Source organism: Diospyros lotus, chromosome 12, assembly GCF_014633365.1.
Source record: "Diospyros lotus cultivar Yz01 chromosome 12, ASM1463336v1, whole genome shotgun sequence".
NCBI lineage: Eukaryota > Viridiplantae > Streptophyta > Magnoliopsida > Ericales > Ebenaceae > Diospyros > Diospyros lotus.
In genome coordinates this window covers 20,257,075-20,277,811 of record NC_068349.1, presented here as the reverse complement: position 1 = coordinate 20,277,811, position 20,737 = coordinate 20,257,075, and positions in this window count along the sequence as shown.

Sequence of the window (20,737 nt, the reverse complement as noted above, 5' to 3'; positions counted from 1 at the left end):
AGAGAAAGAGAGAGTTGAGGGCTGAGAGATGAGAGAGGGAGAGAAGAGATTGCGAGGAAGAGAGTTGGGATTGTGGTGGCTGCCCGGTGAGTAGCAGCGGGAGGGAGCGGCATCGGTCGTGCTATTGCAGCGGCGACGATGGTGGTAGCATCGGGAGGTCGCAAAGGTGGCTGGGTGCGACATTGGAGGCCGCGGTGTGGCAGCCGATGGTGGCGCACGAAAGCGGCTCGCGGTGACCGGAAACAGCGGCCGATGGCCGACCGGCTGGTTGCAGGGGTCAACAGCAGAACGGCCATGACGTTCGTGTCGTCGGGGTGGTGCTGCGCGCGGGAGGCCAGTAGTGGCTTGGGGCCGGTGCCAGAGGCCGTGTGGCAGTCGGAGTTCCGACCAGTGCCCGAAGGTAGGCGGCCAAGTGGCGGCTGGAGGCTGACGGGTCGGTTCGCGTAGACGTGTTAGGGATGAGGAAGAAGGAGAAGCAGCCGCGCGAAGAAGAAAGCGGGAGGAAGAAGGGAGAAAGAAAATAAAAAAATAAAAAAAAATAAAATAAGAAAATGTTCGAGCTAAGTAAGTGAATGACCCAAGTGGTGGGGTTCTTGTTTGCATTTGTAAGTGATTCTTTATGAGTCGTATGTAGTGGTAAACATTTGCATGATATGTGTTATAGTGTACCTATGGCCATATGGAGGACTAGTGTTGTGGGAATGGTGGGTTGATGCCTTAACCTATGGAGGTTATGAGGGCATGGAAGATTACCCATTTTGCATGGCATTTTTGCATTACATGCTCTCTCATGCTTCATTTACTTATGCATTGCACCCTTACTGAGTCTTGGTGACTCATGAGGTTTTACCTCGTGTTGTAGTTGTGGCAAGTCCAGATGCAAGCAGGGGCGGCGTCGGGAGAAAGAATTGGCAACCAGCATTGTTGCCCGAGTTTATGTGTTGTATTATCTCCTGTATGTAATCATGTGGTTGATTATTGTATATATTCAGGTGTGTTGAATGTATATGTTGTTGAGAACTGGATGGTATCTAGTTTGTTGTAATAATCATGGTGGGATAGTTGATTGTGTAATTGCGGGATGTATATGGCTTTAGTTGGTGGAGCCAAGTTTGGATCGGGTAAAGATCAGCAAGGTATGTTCCCATAAATCTCCAATACTCAGCTAAGTGTGTGTTATGCTAGCTTTGTGCCTGGGTCACCCTTGGCTTACTATGAGGCGAGCGGAAGAAAGGTGAACCTCACTCGGGTTTTGGGTCCCAGTCCGTTGTGTTTTCTTGTTTGTGTTTGGGAACGATTCCTTGATTGGAGCGAAGGAAAGGACGAAGCCTAGTCCCCACCTAGGGCATTTCCTGTTAAAACATAGTTCAACCCTTCAGTTGTGGTTTACTGGGTGAGTAATCCGGGTGATTATTCACTGGTGGCGCCCGAAAGTGGGAGCGGGTCATTACAGTTGGTATCAGAGCATGGCTAGTTGTATGAGTGAGGAAAGATAGCGTGTTGGGGTATTATGTATGATAGGTTAAGTGATTGATGTGAGCTATTACCAGAGTTATGAGTTAGGGATTATCTGGTATAATTTGGATGTAAGTTGGAATGTCCTGGTTGCTGAGTAGGGGTCGGGAATGATTGGTTTGAAATTTTGAGATTTGGATGAGAGGTTGATTCGATGGTCTCGAAGGTAAGGACATGTGGTTCGAGGGCCCTACAGAGTGGGTTGAGGCATTGAGGCCTGCGATGGTTTGAATGGTATGTTTGGATATTCTTGTTATAGGAATAAGAGAATATAATGGGTCGAGATGATATGCCAGTGAGTGATATGCAAGTCGAGCAACGAGGAACCGGAAACCCAAGTGTGGGTATTGGTGTCAAGAAAACTCGAAGATGGGAATTCGGGAGATATGAAGCCATCTAGGTATGAGAACTCTTTGAGAGGGAAGTGTTGAGGCTCGTGTGGGGCACGAAGTTGAATCATGACAGGAGTCATGAAGGGGTAAGGAGAGACTGAGGTATAACTAATCCGAGAAGGGATTAGTAGAGCGTCCTTAGGTTGGGCATTTAGCCAAGTATGTACGAGGAAATAGAGTTTTTCCCTTAGAAGTGGTGTGGTAAGGCTTGGGCGCTTGAGATGGAGTGAGCTAAAGTGAGAGTTAGCTTGAGGCTTAAGGAAATGAGTCATCTACTGGCTATGTGACAAGCCCTAGGAAAGGAGTAAGGTTACTTTCTGTGAGGCTTTGAGTGGATCGTGCATGTAGTGTATATGCATGTCATGGCCAAGGTAGGCATGATGTAGGTAGCATTCAAAAGGACTTTGAGGGGAGTCATGTGTAATGTATGCATGGTATATATGTATGGTACGACGTGATTGTATCATTATGATGATCCCAGAGGAAATGTACCTAGGGTATAAGTAGGCCTTAGCTTGTTTAAGATGAAATGAGGACTATCTTGAGGAAGGATAGGTGCGTGGCAAATGGACCCTAGTGGGCATATGAATGAGAGGGAAAATCCTTGCAGGCAAATGGACCCTAGAGGGCATTTGTATCTTTCATTCTCACTTTATTGTGAAGTTGTAAAGGTTAAGTCTGATCCTTATAAAAGGCATTGGTTGTGGCTGATCCAATTTTAAAAGTTATCTATTACAAAAGTTACCAAAGTAAGTTTGGTTAACTAAATCCTTAATAAGGAACTAAGGTAGTAGAGTAGACAGATAGCTGAACCACTCTAAGATCCTGGTGTGCTTCAATCTTTTAATTTCTCTTTACTTTGAGTTTTAATCTGTTTGATAAATTTTTAAAGGGTGAAGGCTTAATTCACCCCCCTTAAGCTAATTGTGCTTTACACAATTGTTGACTTATCTTTTAATTTTTTCAATACTAGTATTGAATTTTCGATTTGTATCAAATCTATATTGTTGTTGAAAAATTGTTAACTACTATTAACTAAAGTATAATTAAGATAAAAGTATTTCTAGTTACATATAATTAATTAAAAATAAAAAATGTAAAGATAGTTGGAACCAGTCATCACTAGCTGGAACTAGCCATCACTCGTTGCTGGTTTGAGTAATGGCTGGGTTCCAACCATGGAGAAAAATAGAAATAGAGAGAGAGAGAGAGAGAGAGAGAGAGAGAGAGAGAGAGAGAGAGAAGAAGAAGAAGAAGAAGAAGAAGAAGAAGAAGAAGAAGAAGAAGACAAGGAGGAAAAAGAAAAGAGGAGGAGGAAGAAAAATAATCATCAAATCTACCAAATTTAGCAACTTTTTTTTTTCTTTTGCCACTGACTCTTCTTCTTTTTCTCTCCCCCCTCTCCTTTTCTCTCTCCATGGTTATAACTCAACCATTACCAAAACCAATAGTTGGTGATAGTTGGTTCAACCTAGTTTTGACTATCTTTACATTTTTCATTTTAGTCTTAGGTCCTTTAATCTTAAACTTGTAGTGATCTCATTTTAGTCTTGCAATGCTCCCAATTAATCTTGTGGTAATCTCGTCTTATTCTTGCGGTGGTCCCATCTTAGTATTGCGATACTACAATCTTAGTCTTGTAGTGGTCAAATCTTAGTTTTGTGGTGTTCCCATTTTAGTCTTGTAGTGCTTAAATCTTAATCTTACATTGCTTCCATTTTTGTCTTGCACTGCTCCCATTTTAGACTTGCATGTTAGTGTTAGTGCCATAATGCTAGATTTAGATGACATTTAACAATTGTAATTATGGGACTAATGATTTAATTCTTGCAAATATAATAAAATATGTTTTCATATTTTATGGTCGTATCTTCATTCATATCTCTCCAATCTTTATATGTGAATGAGCCTTTAAATTTCCTGATAAAAATTTTATTCTTAAGTGTTAAGATGTGTGACAGAGACCCTTGGATTAAGGATTTCTTGAAGTGATTCCCGGTCCTTAGATTTCTTGGAAAAGGGTTATGAGTAATCAAATTATGGACTGATACATGGATTACTATCTTTGATTAGTTTGAGATGCTAATGATTAAAGATGGTGAGTCGCATATCATAATCCATTAGATGGATATAGTAGACATGTAGGTAGATCTTGGTTGAACATTTACTAAATGTGACGCAAGTGATAGATCACATGGCTAAAAGGATCTATGATCTATCACTGGCTTTGATTATATTACTGGTCCTTAGACTAGAGACAACACACGTGTCTTGTATGTTGGTGCTTGAGATTTTCCATTGCTAAGAACCACTCAGATTTCGGGTGAGAGATGTAATATGTGGTCTTGGTGCATTAACGTATGGAGGTAGGTGATAACTAATGGGATCCATTAATCTCCGGCATGAGGCAAACATCCTATGCGATTAGTGGTGGCTGTGATTGCAGAAACCCCTAGGCAGGGTATGCATGATTGGAAAAGTGTTTTTATTAGCGTTGTGTGCCCTAATGTTAGATTTGGATGACGTTTAATAGGCTTGTAACTAAACACATTTATTGTGTCTTTGTACATATTAATAAAAGGAAAGTTTTCTTCATTCATAAGCTCTCCAGTTTAACATATGAATGAGTCCCTAGATATTTCGTTTGAGAATCTTATTCTCAAGGTGTTGACACTATGTGACAAAATTCTTGTAACGACCCGCTCCCACTTACGGGCGCCACCAGTAAATAATCGACCGGATTACTCACCCGACGAACCACAGCTAAAGGGTTGGACTATGTTTCAATAGGAAACGCCCTAGGTGGGAACTAGGCTTCGTCCTTCCCTTCGCTCCACTCAGGAATCAGTCCCAACTCAAACAAGGAAAACTCAGCGGACCGAGACCCGAAACCCGAGCGAGCTTCACCTTTCTTCAGCTCGCCTCATAGCAAGCCAGAGGTGACCCAGGCACAAAGCTAGCATAACAAACACTTCGCTGAGTATTGGGGATTTATGAGAACTTACCTCGCTGATTTTTACTTGGTCCGAAACTCGTCTTGGCCAACTAAGCCATATACAATGAACAATCTCACAATCATTTATCACACTATGATGATTACAACAATTAAATACATTTAACGCTCAACAACACATACATTTACTCCCAAGGATATACATACATAACACCACATGGCTACGTACAAGAGAGAATAAGATACACAACTCAGGCAACACAGCTAGTTGCCACAACAGCCTCCCGGCGCCATCCCTGCTTGCATCTGGACTTGCAACATCTACACATGAGGTAAAACCTCATGAGTCATAAAGACTCAGTAAGGGTGCAATGCATGTAAATATGAGTATAACCATGTTTATGTATGCCAAATGCATACAAATGAGGCTAGGCCCACTCATCCTCACAACCCACCAAGGTTTGAGGAATCAACCTATCAGCCCCCACAACGCTAGTCCTTCATATGGCCACAGGTCCACTAGATCTCGCATCACGCAAGTGTTAACCACTACATGCAAATGCAAATAAAAATATTATCAAACATATTTACCAACTTGTAAGGCCACCTCCACATGGGACCATCCCTTACCTGGCTCGAAGCCTCATTTCTGCCTCGACAAGAATGCCAGCCCGCACTCCTAGCTCTTCTAGGATCACCGCCTCCCCGGTCGAACCTAGATATAAACACACACAAACCCAACTCCATTAACATACAGCATTAAACCAATGCCCCCAACTTCGCCACACACCACCAAAATCATCCATCAACAATTTTCAATCAACCCCACCCGAGGGTTCAATCCAACCAATACTACACAATTCATTAACTCACATAATGAAAATAACTAGAAAATAATTAAATTAATTTACCTCAACTAATTTGGAGGAGAAAACTGATCAGACGCCCGCATCGGCATTGGCTCCCGAGCTGCCACTTATGCCCAAAACCCCATTTTCAAGCTTCCGACACGCTCCTCAAGCCCCAAAATAATTTCTAGAATTTTCTGAAATTTCTTTCTATTTTTCCCTTTTTTCCAAATTATCTTATTTTTTTTCTTTTTTTTTTCTCTTATTCTTCCCCTTTCTCCTCCTTCCCGCCTGGCCACTGTTCCTGCTTCTTCTTTGCGCAGCCGACCTGCGCGCGCGCCAACCACCGGCAGCCACCGCTCGCTCGTGGCCATCACCAACTTCACCCCACGGCCGCGCCACCACCGACCTGCGCCGCCTCCATCGCGGCTGGCCTTCCCTGAGTGCACGCTGTCTCCTCTGGGTCTGCCATGGACGTCCACCTTGTTGCTTCCAGTCGCGGCTGCTGCTGCCTTTGCTAGCCTCAACGTCGAACACTTCCACGAGAGCCACCGCCGATAGCCTCCCGCGAACCTCCAGCCACCGACCCTTGCAATCGCTGCCGCTGCAACAGCTGCGACCAACGTCGCTGCCTCTCGCTGCCGCCGGTCGTTGATTGCAGCCGCCTTTGGCCACTGGCCGCCCATCAGCTTCTTGCTCGTAGCACCATCTGCCGCTGAGCATGCCATGGCTGCCTTTGCCTCTGCCTGATCTTCCCCTCTCTCTCTCTCTCGCGATCTCGGGCTGCTCTCTCCCTCCCTCGCGATTTCTCACTCTCCCTCTCTGTTCTTGAATTCAAAATTTAAATTTATTGGCAGCAAGCTCGCGGCTCTGCCTATATATATATACGCCTATATATATAAATACATATATAAATTAATTACACTCTTAATCCCCAAACTTCTTAATTATTTCACTTGGGGATCTACTAATTACACTTAAACTTTCAATAATATCATTTGGGCCATCCAAGACCTAAATTAATTACCCTCAAGCAACTTAGATTATTGGTTTTCCCAAAATTATTTACTGACACTTACTTGGGAATATCGATTTCGTCCCTACGCCTACGTGGGACCTCTATTCGACTCGAAAATGCTTTAGGGTTGCCTTACTCAGATAACCAAACCACCCCCGGGGTCCTTTCAGCTTCCAGGAGGTCCTTTGCAACTATTCGGTATTGGCACCCACTCGGGCTTATACAGAATTTATTCCAAAAATTATTCCCGATTAGACTGCTTTCAGTGACATTATCCTCATCTCGAGATGCTCACCAATCCCTTGCCCTTTTCCCTGGACATCCAAGTCCCGAGGCACTCCCAGCCGCCAATTCGACAATTTTATTAATTAATTTCTCGAGATTGACCATTGGGCTTCCCGGACCACCCGAGGTCCTGACAAAATAATCCAAATTTTATTTATTTCAATACCATGTAATATGAAGTATTACAATTCTCTAGTAACATGATGTCTTAAACTATTCCTAATCTTTAGATTCTTTGGATAAAGACTTATATTAATCGAGTATTGACTAACACAGGAGTTACTACCTTGTTCAGTATGAGTTACTAATGGAAAAGTAGTGTGTGATATGCCATATGACATAGGGATGTTGCTAGTAGACCCAAGGGTGGTTGTTAAGGAATAACTAACCAAATGTGACTCCGATGACTGATCACATGGCATGGTGGATAATGGTCAGGTTGTCAGGTTACGATGGCGTGTTGATCCTTAAACTTGAACCAGCATGGTTGTTTTGTGTATCGGTGTGTAGGATTTGCTAATGAGTCGAACCATTCAATTGGGAGGTGGGAACGTTCATCTATGTGGTTCCGTATTGCTGGTATATGGAGACAGGTGTTAAGGATATGATCTGTTGCCCTTGTCTATATTTGATGGAGTGAACGTCCTCTATGATCTAATGTTAGTGTGATAGGATAGTCCCTGGCTAGGGCAAATTAATTATCAGGAAAGAAGTTTCTTGAGGTGTTATCTAGTCACATTTATGAGGTTATACACATAGTTTTTGATTTTGTGAATTTATCACTCCATGGCTCTCGCTTAGTCGGACGTTAAGTAATGGAAGGATTATAGCATATGGTAATTGTCAATCATAATAGATTCACTTGAAGTGAGACTTCACTGCCACCTGCGTTGTCCTAAGTCGCTGCTAGGCACTTCTTAAGAACTCTCAGATCGTCATCGGGATATGGAGTGATTTTGGTGATGGGTCAAGGTGTTGAACGGTACTGAAAAGGGTTTTGCTGCTATTTAATTGTTAGTGGGTAGTGAACCTAGAAAGTCAGATACCATATAGTGTTGCGTTTGGTATCTACATCATGCACCTGATGTGTCTCAGACATCATTAATAGTTAATGATGATTTTGGATGTGTCATTAAGTGTTAATGACTGCGATTCGTTAATAGTTAATGAGCCGGTAGTTTTAGAATTCAATTGTTTGTTCTGGCTGTTGGCTGTTGTGGGAGTTAACTTCCTATAACTGAAAGTCGACTCTCGTAAAGTTGTAGTAAACTTGAAAGTCGACTCTCACAAAGCTATAGTCGACTCTCGCACCACCTCAACCAATTTTAAGTGCAGGACACATGACATGAAATTGAAGGGGGGGTGATCAGGAAGAATGTTGAGGACGTGAAATTGAAGAAGAAGCAGAGGCCATTTCATTGCTTGTTCTGCCTTTGTTATTTTCTGCTTCTGTCTTCTTTCATTTCTATTTCTGATTAATTTCAGGTGCGTGATTGTCATGTGGAGAAATTGAGACACCGGGTGCTAGTGATACGAGGAACCTCTATTTCTAGCATAGGAAAAGGTGATCGTAATAGTGTTGGACTGCATACTAGGTGTAAGCGGACTAGAAACACTACAACTTGAGGTGGATACGGTCTCAGTAGAGAAACCAATTTTATACCCCATTCTTACATCGGACTGTAGGTATGTGTTTATTTATATTTGTGTGATGAATATGCGTGTTGCTTAAATACCCAAGCTGCCTATGGTTTGTGTATGATTAATTCTGCTACGTGTATCTGATATATGAATTTTTTTTAGTTTTACCCATACTGTCATACGGGATTTTCTTCAATTTCTAATATTGGAAGGAGTTTCTATGTGTCATCTTAATCACACCATGCTTGATCTTGGCATAGCTATCGAGTTAATAAGTTTGATCAGTCCATATCTCTCACTCGATCAGGATGTTTCAATGGAGGGATTATAGTACATGAAAATCAAAGTGACAGGATCGTCATGACATAATGCTAGTTGTCACTCAGGGTCTTTTGGGATATATCGGGTAGATAAAGAGATTCTCGTTGTAGATCAAAGTGTTTAATCGGCGTCAAAGTGTTTGACGTGTCTCGATTGCTACTTAGTGGTGAACTTAGAAAGTCACATGCGTATCCAAGTATAGTGGTTGACTAAGCTATGAAAACTGTAATCGTCTTTAAGAGTTTATGATGATATCGTTAAAAGTTAACAAATTAGGTTCAAATTAATCGGAGCAACTGTTAAGAGTTGATAAGCATGCAGTTAAGAGTTAACGGGGGGCCTTGGTTTCATTATGAGATAGTGAAATGGCCATTAAAAGTTAATGGAGGGTCTAGATCCAATTTGCACAAACTTCAAATGAGGGAACATAATTGGTCGACAGGCCTTGGAGGCAGTTGACAGACTTGTGGCCGAACTGGTAAACATGTTGAGAACCAGTCGACAAGGACTTGCAATTTGATTGACCGTTTCTTCAAAATCAGTTGATTGTTTATGGTAGAGAGGGTCGCATTTGGCATGATTTCTTATCATTTCTTGCAACCATTTCAGTCGTAAGCTAGAGGAAGGATAACGAGGAAGGATAACATGCGTCTTGCATGAATTTCACTCTCTCTCCTTTGTCCATTCTTTGTCTCATTGTCGCTTTACCCGATTTTGGGGCGTTTAAGGTTTTAGGTGCTCATATATAAGGGATAGAAGAAACGAATGCCTAAGCTTTTGGCCTTTTACAATTGTTGCATTCTTCATCTCTCAGCCAGTGCGCTTTGTTCTTCTTCCTTAAAGCTTTGAATCCCTTATTCCTTTAGCTCCAATCTACTCCTTGTTTGTGATTGCTATTGTAGCAACTCCAATCCAACAGTAAGACTGTTTTGGATTTGGAAAACCTCTTTGTTGAACCCATTTCTAGCTTAATCACCTACAAGAAGCTTGTCTAGCACACGAGCTCTCTTATAGGTCTTAGCCACTATTCAGGGCGTGGATTGATTAGGCCCCTTGTAGTTTCAAGGGTCAAACTAATCATCCGAGGAGTTGTTTAGGAGCTGTCTAGTGAGCAAATGTTGCTGCCACAAGAGGAATTCAAATTCTACTTCGAAACCAAACTTCTAGTGAGGTATATTGCTAAACTCCCTATGGTTTGTTCTCGGTTTCATTGCATATGGTCGTCGATACTGAGTCTTACAAGGTGATTCTATTTTATTTCCAATGTGTTTAGTATGAGTTTTCAAAAAAAAAAGAAAAAAAAAGAAAAAAAAATTGAAAATGGTAAAACCCTTGCATTGATTCACCAATAATTGGCGTTCCTCTTCATTGCATTGCTTCTATTTTAATCTTATGGTCTTCCCACTTTAGATTCTAGTGGTCTCACTTAGTATTACGGTGCTCTCATCTTCGTATTGTAGTATTCCAATCTTAGTCTTGTAGTGCTCCAATCTTAGTCTTGTGATGCTACGTGTTTACTCTTACAATGATCTCATTTTAGACTTATGGTGCTACCCTTTAAGTCTTGTAGTACTTCCATATTAGACTTGCAATCCTCCCAATTTAGACTTGTAGTGCTCCTGCCTTAGTCTTGTGTCTCCCATCTTAGCATTGTGGTACTCGAATCTTAATTTACAGTGTTTCAATTTTAGTATTGCGGTGCTACCCTTTTAGTCCTACAGTGTTCCCATTTTAATATTGCGACGCTCCCATTTTAGTCTTGCAATAATCCAATCTTAATCTTGAGGTGCTCTCATCTTAGTATTGAAGTGATTTTATCTTAATCTTGTGGTACTCCCATTTTAGACTTGTGTTTCAATCTTAATCTTGCGATGCTCCTATTTTAGACTTGTGGTATTACCCTTTTAGTCTTGTAGTGCTCCCATTTAGTTTTGTCATGCTCCTATTTTAGGCAGGCAATCCTCCCAATTTAGTTTTGCAAAGCTCCCACCTTAGTCTTGTTGTTCTGCAATCTTAATCTTATGGTGCTCTCATTTTAGTCTTGATGTCCTCCTATTGTAATCTTGTAGTGTTATCCTTTTTCTCGCATGTGGTGGTCCCATTTAGTCTTGTGATGCTCTAACTTTAGACTTACATTCTTCCTTTCTTAGTCTCATGGTGATACTTGTTTTAGTCTTGCAATGGTCTCTGTGTAAACTTGTGGTGCTTCGAAGTTAGATTTACAATGCTCTCATCTTAGTATCGTGATGCTCCAATCTTAGTCTTGCATTACTACCTTTTTAGTCTTGCGGGGTTCCCATTTTGGATTTGTGATCCTCCTAATTTAGTCTTGTGGTTCTCCCGTATTAGTCTTGTGGTGCTCTCATTCTAGCCTTGTGATGATTCCATTTTTGGCTTGCGGTGCTACCCTTTTTCTCACATGTTGTGCTCCCATATAGTCTCGTCGTCCTCTCTTTTAGTTGTGCAATGCTCCCACTTTAGTCTTGTGGTGTTTCCATTTTACTTTTGTGATGCTCTCTTATAATTTGCGCTAACTTAGTGATAATTAGAGTAAAATGATGTGGATTTTATTAAACCATTTATGCCTTTTAATTGGTGATGTGCAAGTGCAAGTCCAAATTATTTTCATAATAATTATTATTTTGACTATCATAAATTAATATGATACGATATAGTCATTTATTCTTATGTTGCTCCCATTTTACTCTTGCATTGTCAGTTTTTCTCTTTTTAGTGCTCTGATTTATAATCTTGAATTGTTCTCGTGTTACTATTGCATTAATTATGTTTCTCTTTTAATGCTCCCAATTTACTCTTACGATACTCCTATATTACTCTTGGATTTCTCTCATTTTGCTTTGTTGATACTTTTTATTTTATTCTTGTAGTGCCCCATTTTAGTCTGGTAGTGCTACGTGTTCATGTATTATATTGTATACAATGTTTTACCATATACCATAATATATATAGTTTTTGATAATATATAAAAATGTAAGTATTCACAATTTATATTTATTTAGTGCCTCACAAGGCTTAACTTTTTAATTAAACTATCAAGTGGTTTTGATTAATAAATATTGAAACATAATTAATTTTTTAATTTGCTTCTTAAGTGAATCTAGACGATTAATAATATTATATTTTAAATATATTTTCCTACAATTAATTACAATTTAATAACAATAACAAATTAACAATGTTTAATGTTTTAAAATATAACATATTATTGTAAGATCTTATTTTACTTTAAGGTATTTGATATGCCTTGCAAACAAGCAGCATAAATGGATTGAGGACTTCCGAACAATCCTCCGAATGAAGCATGAAAGTACAACATGTTGAGCAAGTACATAATTGAACAAGGCAACGACCGAGGGGACAACACTCAGTCATGAAAATCAATAACCATGAAGATGGTCCATTTGTGAGCAAAAAACAAAGCTAAAAGCAACCCAATCAAAGACAAAAAACCAAGTGGCAATCGAGTGGCTACCACTTGGTTCCAACCGAGAGGCCTCTCGGTTATGGTCGAAAGGCCACTCGATTATTGAAGCAAGGCATGGGAGGCTTCCAGATCCAGCTTCAACGAATTCTTCAAAGCATCAAGTGGCCAAAACATGAAGCAAATGACTACACGTCCACTCTACACAACTGAGTGGCCCAAGAAAATCGAGTGGCCACTCGGTTGTGGCCTCACTAAACCGATTGTCCAAAGGAGAAATTGAAAGGAACCTTGCAAGAGAGGGAGCTTGGAATGCAAGTGTTGGAAGAATGAGTATCAAGTGGTGGCCACCACTCGGTTGCAATCGAGAGACTTTGTAACGACTCTTTAGTGGGTCTAGATTATTTTGATAATATTTTAATGAGTGTTATATTTTGGTATTATTTGACCTGAGGGAATTTGAAAATAATTAATGTGTTGTGAATGGTTTCAATGCAAGCGAAATTTATGTGCGTGGAAATGTCCAATGGATAAGATGAAATATGAGTTGAAAAGTCAAATGATCCGAATTATGTTTTGGGAATTAGTTTGCATGGGTGATGTTTAGAATTATTAGGATTTAATGATGGTAAAGAGAAGTAAATGTGTATGTGTTTATGGGAATACATGATGTAACACCCCACCTTACACGGGCGCGTCACTATAAGGGAATCTCCGGGAATCTTTTTTTTTTTCAAGTCTGTCACGCGCGGCGCCATGAGTACAATCTTCACATGCAGATAAAACACCCGTCACATATAATGTATGGCGCTCGCGGTGATTTCAAGAACAATCGTCACATGCAGATAAGATCCCAAAAACCCCAATCTTGCTCAGTTAACTATCAAAATCAATAATCTCAAAAACTAAATGAGACATAGCACAACACAGCGGATACATTAACATCAAAACACCGTGGTTCTTACATAATATTTCCATAACAAAGTATGTAATATAGACAACCAAATGGTAACAACATTATCATACAACTGTACATACATAGACCGAAATGCATACTAAAGCCTCCAGAAAGATACAACATCTATCACACTAAGCACCATTGGCCCTTGACTGGCCATGTCCTTGCCATCGCAGCAATCCCTGGCTAGACTGTTGAATGTTCTAGGGGCATAACCCAGATTAGATGATAAAACATCTAAGTGATGGCATGAAACAGTTTACTGAATGCATGAAAGACATACGAGCATGGCATATACAAACAACACAACAACACGTCTAACTTGAGAAATCTCCCTAACATACTCAACCTCCTATGAAAAATCCATTCCACACACTGTTGGGGTTGACCTTGTCGCGACATACTTAATCCTCGAGTGCCCTACCGTGTTAAATCCCTTGGGCCATTTGGTCACCTATTTTTTTGTCCTTTTCTACTTATTCATATTAAAGGCCTTCAAGGGATTGAAAATACTCAAAATCTCCATCCGTTCAACATATATGCTAGCTCGAGCAATCAAATTCATCAGGGAGAGTGCTGGCAAAAAGCGAGATTATCTCGACAGAATACACATTATTTCCTAGAGATATGCTTTAATTACCTTGTTGACCCTTAGATTTTGTGCTTTCGAACTAGCATGTTCAAAATGATTTACATATTGCTCCAATGACCTATATAGCTTCTTATTGAATGATGAGTAGGTATGTCGAATTTTTCTTCCTTTGGACCAAAAACTATGGTCACCTTGCACCACCATTTGCAACATAAGATGGGATGTATGGCCTGAACCTTAAAAAATGACTCTTGTACCCTTTGCAACAAAATAACCGGAAGGCATTCACCCAAAATATCTAGTCCCCCTAGTCTGGCCATTTAGCTAGAGTATGAGGAGTACATTGGACAAGATTCAAGCTCTAAAGCGTCACATAATCAACCACAGGGTATGTAATACCCAAGAATTCTAAGGGAATCAAGTGTAATTTATCTTGGGGCATAAATGGAATTTTCTAAAGTTTTTAGGTTAAAGTGTATTTCTCAGAGTTAGGAGTAACTGAATCAACTACAGGGAATGCCTTGGAGCTTAGATATCTAAGACAAATAATATTAGATTGATGAGCGTCTTGAGGTGAGATTTATGGCATTGAAAGAAATTTGAACAAAGACAATTTCCGATACAACTAAAATCCAGCTCGAAAAAAATCAAAAGGTCGAGAGGAACATTTAGGAATTCTATGGAACCCTGATGAGATTTTAATTTTGTGAATAGAATAACCCTAAAATGGTTTCGAATGGAAATTCTTAGAGGATAGGCTTAAGAATAATTTTTTGGCCTAAGTGCAATTTTTTATTCTAGTTGAAAAAGGGTTGAAAATGTTATTTTTCCAAATTCGTTGGGTCAATTGTGAAGTGTGAGATTTGGGGGTTCATGTGATAAAATATCAAAGTCTAAGGACTTAAAATGAGGCCTAAAATGAAAAAGGAATTTGTAGAGGGGAAAAAAATATTATTTCTCAAATAGCCACACTGCTAGCCGCCAACCACCACTGCCACCACCGGCTAGTTGCCTGCTATCATCAGAATGGACATCCTAGGGTCCAGAATAGGCCCAGGGCATGGTGGATTGGTTGGGGATAGGTATGGGCGAGGAATGATTGTAATTTGACAGAGGTATAATGAAGGTGACCGTACGTTCGCTAAAAAATTGGGGTTGATTTTTTAGGAAAATCTTAGCTAGATCAGGGTGATTTGAGGCCATTAAATGGCTGTAATAATGATAGGGGCTCGAATTTGACAAGGAATCGCTTGTCTTGGCTCAAAATCAGGTATAAATAGGGCTCGAAGGGTTTGGCCAAAATGCGAAAATTAAGCTTCAAATTGCTCATGTTTGAGAGTGATTTGGAGGTCTTGGATAAAGGGCTTTTGATCCTTGGTGTATGGGGAAATTTTTTTGAGCATTTAGTGTATTTTGGTGCAAGTTTAACAGGGTTTCGAAGTTTGGCTGGAAAATGCAGTGGTTGCTAGAGTTGAGGCTTTAAACAGCCAATCGAGGGCCTTTCAGTGGGTTTTTTCAGGCAAAGGAGGGTACCGCTTGGACCGACTTGAAGAGGTCTACAAAGTTGTGTGATCGAGGAAAAATTTTGGTCGCTGATGGCGAAGGGTTCGCCTAAGAAGACAACTAGCCCGTGCAATGCACGCGCGGGACTTCACGCGCAGGGTGCGTGGGGATGAGGTATTTTTTGGAATTTTTAAAAAAAATATTTTATGAATTATGGTGGAGAAAAAATTAGGAAAATCTTAATGAAATATTTATTTTGGAATTATTGGGGGAAAATAGGAAGAAAATAAGGAGAAATTATGAGAAAATTATGGAAAAATAGATGTTAATATTCTTTTGAATAAATATGATGTTCAAGGATTGTTGAAACTCGAAATTGAGTAATAGTATAATTATTGAGGCCTGGCACAGAAATCGAGGTAGGGTGCGAGAATGTAGGTATTCTAAGTTACATTTAAGGTGAGTGTTTTACCTAAAACTTGGTTTATTGTTGGAGTTTTTACTTTAAACTTAGCTTGTTTTATACAAATGGTTTGACCTGTGATAGGTTGATTTATCAAAAATGTTATTTGCATGTGCATTAAAATACGTGCATTAAAATGTCGCTTGATTATAATGTATCGTTTCATGTTATGGTTATGGCATTGGCATGTGTGTTGGAATGGGTAATGTGTTGAGTTCTAACCTAGTCAAGAGGGGGGGTGAATTGACACCTTTTAAAAATTCTAATGCAAAACTTATGCACGTATATATATATATATATGAGAAAACAAATTTAATACAAACCAATATGATATCCGCCAGCTATGCTAGTATGTGCTTAGATCCAATATACTCTTCAAATTACAACTTGGTGAAAACATGTGATTTGAATGCACACAATAACAAGACTTTAAATAAAGAATGATCAGTTAAAGCAAAACAGAATATAATACCAAAAACAAACAAGTATAATCAAGCAAGAATAAGTAAAGAGTGAAGAAAAGAAGAACACAACGATGTATAGTGGTTCGGCCCTTATGGCTTACATCCACTACCTAAGGATTTCCTTCCTTAGGATTTTCAACCAAATCCACTATATGAAACTTTTGATACAACCACCGAAGCCTTCACTTGGCTTCACCACCACCAAACTATTTCTGGAGTCTCACACTCACTGGTTTGGATTTTGTACGCTCTTTACAAGATACAAGAATAGCAGAGATTGAGAAATATGGTTATCTAAAAAATAATACAATGAAGTGTAGAGAACTCTCTTAGTTTTTTCTCAAGAAGATAGAGGAAAAGAAAAGACTTAGAGAGAATGAAAATCTTGGCCAATGATGTAGAAAATAATAGGGCTTTCAAAAGTTGTTCCAAAGCCTTCAAGAGATCCTTTTATATAGTGTTAAGAGTTGGCTTTCCTTGATCAATCTCAGCCCTCCATGTGTCAAGTCTCAAGCCAATCTTAGCCCTTCGTTTTGAATTTTTGATTTACCTTCCATAATCAGCTAACTTGATTGATCTTCAAGACCTTTGACTTTTGTAGATCTCCAATCAGCCTTGAATGAGCAAATCAATTCCAATAATGCATGGCTGATTTCAAGGATTAAAAATATCATCCAAACCCTTCATAATTCTTGCAAAATCAAAATTAAATAACAAATGATCAATTCTGACTTCTAGTTGATCTTCAAACTCCTTTGATTGTGCAATTGGCCCCTTAGCTTCCATAACAAGCATAGCTAATTTGAAATTTGAATTTAAACCTCCAAATGGTGTAAAATCCAACCAAATAATGAAGCAAATTTGTCCAACAATGAATATATCAATTATAACTTCAAAAGCCCTTAATTGATCAAGTTTCCATACTAAAAAATGTTGACAAGTAGAGAATCAATTTGTGTAGCTGAATATATGCAAGATATCATTTGAATATTCTCTCATAATGAAGATATCAATTAGCCATAATTAGTAGGATACTTGATTCCATGATTTGAGCCTCCATATCATTTTAATGAGAGAGAATCAGCAATAAAGGAAAGTAATATCAATCAAGGTTTAATTTTCAAACCTTAATTTCCTCCGTTAATGTTGAACAATAATGCTGAATCTTTAACTTCTCCATTTGAATGCAATTCAAAACAAAATCTTCCATATTTAACTGAGTAGAGGAGCTTTTAGGAACCTTTAAATTTACTCCATGATTCTCTTACCATATCTAGACCAACGAGATGATGTAGCCTTGATGAGTGTGCTCCACGTGGCTGCCATGTCATCAAAATGCCATGTTAACAATGCCATGTCGCCAAGTTACATATATGGCAACTCCATATAGTGGACTACTCCAATCTCCTCAAAAACTTCCATATAGATCTTTTGAACTTCCCAACAAGGATTCCATATATATATATATATATATATATCTTCTAGACTTTCCATTCCAAGAAGAACTTTCCATACATAGCTCAAATACTCAAATTTCTAGAAAGCTCTCTAAAAACTTGTTTCCATATATAATGAAATCTCTATATCAATATAAGAAGTTTCCATATATAACCTGTGTCAAGAAATCACTAGAGAGTAGCTTTGTAAGCCTTATGAAGGCTTCATGCTTTGTTAGTACATAAAATATAAATTCACATTCACATATGCCAATCATCAATCATCAAAATCTACACTCAACATAATGTTTCTGGGTTTCTTTTGAGTGGGAATATAATCACTGACGTGATTGTGGTGTGTCGGGTTCCTACGTTGATATCAACCATCCTGTGATGGGAGTGATAACAATTGTTGTCGAGATGTCAGGGAGATGTGTTGATGTTGCCCTTCCTAAGCTAAGACTGTGTTGTGTCAATGTTGCATATAGAGATATTGCTCTTTTCCCGTGATATGGGTTAAGCACTGTTTGGGATTCTCTTGGGCTGGGACATATCAAGATATGCCAGTTTGTTCATGATCTTGCATTTATTCATGAAAATGTTTTGAAATCTCACTTAGATGATTCAGTATCTAATTTGGACTATGTCTCTGAAATATTCAAACGTTTCAGGTGAAAGTAGCGGCTCCAACGGAAAAGAGGTTATCGAGATGTAATCGTTGATTACATAGGTGATCCTTAGCATATCTTTTGACTATGTCTGAGGAGTTTAATTGTTGCTGAAGGATGAGTCTCTATGTATTTTGTTTTGAGGATATCTTGTTAAACAATGGTACTGTTTCTATATTATGAATAAAGGAATTACGGTTATATATCTTTCGAGGTTTTGATCTTGCTTCCACATTTATGATGATGTTATTTGTCTTATCTTATTGATTATTAAGTCTGATATGTTGAGATAGTAGAATGTGATTGCTGGGAATAATTTATGTTGAATATATATATATATATATATTCCCAAAATCCTGGGTTATCACACGCTTGGGAAAAATGGGGTGTTACAAGATAACTATCTAGGCCTTGAATATAACCAAATATCTTGCAAACTAAGCAACATTAAAAGTAAGATGTTGTATTTTGGGAACTAATGATGTAAATTTTGCAAATATAATAAAATATGATTTCATATTTTAAAGTTATATCTTCATTCATACCTCTCCAATCTAATTATATGAGTAAGTCCTTAAATTTCAAAAATGAAAGTCTTATTCTTAAGTGTTAAAAATATGTGACAAAGACTTTCAGATTGAGGATTTCTTAAAGTGATTCCCAATCCTTAGATTTATTAGAAGAGAGTTATGATTAATTAATCACGGACTAGCACATGGGTTACTACCTTTGATTAGTATGCGATACTAATGATAAAGGATGGCGAGTCGCATGCCATAATCCATAAGATAGATATAGTAGACATATAGGTAGATATTAGTTAAACATCTACTGAATGTCACTAGCTTCGATTTTGTTACCGATCCTTTGACTGAAGGCAACACAATTGTCTTATATGTCTTATCGTTGCTAAGAACCACTTGGTTACTGAGTGGTGAGTGAGAGATGCATTGTGTGGTCTCTACACAGTAACGTATGGAGGTAGGTGATTACTAATGGGATCTATTAACCTCCAGCGTGAGGACAACATCCTCTACGATCAATGATCGTTGCAGTTGTATAAACCTCTGGCCAAGGTACACATGATTGGAAAGGTGTTTCTAATGTCAAAAGGAGTTTTGATGTGTCATCTCAATCACACAACGTTAGATCTTGGCATAGCTATTGACTTAATGAGTTTGATCACTTTATGACTTTCACTCGATTGGGATGTTAGTTAATGGAGGGATTATAGTACACATGAATCGAAAGCCTAAATAGGTTCTCTTTGCAGTCTGACTTCATTATTAGTAGGATCGCCCTAACATAATCCTAGTTGTCACTCAGGATTTTTTAGGGTATATCAGGGAGATAGAGAGATTCTCGTTATATACCAAAGTGTTTAACTGACGTCAAAGTGTTTTGGCGTGTTTAGATTGTTACTTAGTGGTGAACCCAGAAGGTCACACTTATATTCGAGAATAGTGGTCGATTTATGATATAAAGTTGTAATTAATTAATGATCGCCATTAAGAGTTAATGATGACACCATTAAGAGTTAATGAATCAGGTTAAAATTAATCCGAGCAATTGTCAAGAATTCACAGGCATGCCGTTATGAGTTAATGAGGGCCTCAGTTCATTATGAGATAATAAAAGGGCTATTAAGAGTTAATGGCGGGCCTAGATGCAATTTCTAGAAAATTGAGACAAGGGAACAAAGACAATCGACTAACCTTGGAGGCAGTTGATTGACTAGTGTCGAACCGATCAACCTGTTAAGAACCGGTTGACCAGACCTTGCTGACTAGAGCAATCTAGTCAACCGTTTCTTCATAACCGATTGACTATTTCTTACAGCGATGGTCGCGATTCAGGACAACATGCGTCATGCATGCCACTCCCTCTCTCTTCCTTGTCCCTTCCTCGTCTCTTTATCATTTTATCCGATTTTTAGGGTTTAGTGCTTTTTGGGTATGCTTATATATAAGGCATGGATAATGAAGAACGAATAAGGGTTTTTACTAATTGAAATAGTTGCTAGAATTCTCTCTCGGCCATTCTATCTTCTTCTCATTCCAGAGCCCTTAAATACCCATTTTCTCTCCCTGGCTCCATAATTTCATCATTGCTATGGTAGCAATTCCAATTCAACAATGAGACTGTTATTGGATTTGGAATCCCATCTCTTTTGGAACCCATTTCAGCTTAAGTCACTTATAAGAGATTTGGCTAGCACATAGCCCTTTCTTGTAGGTT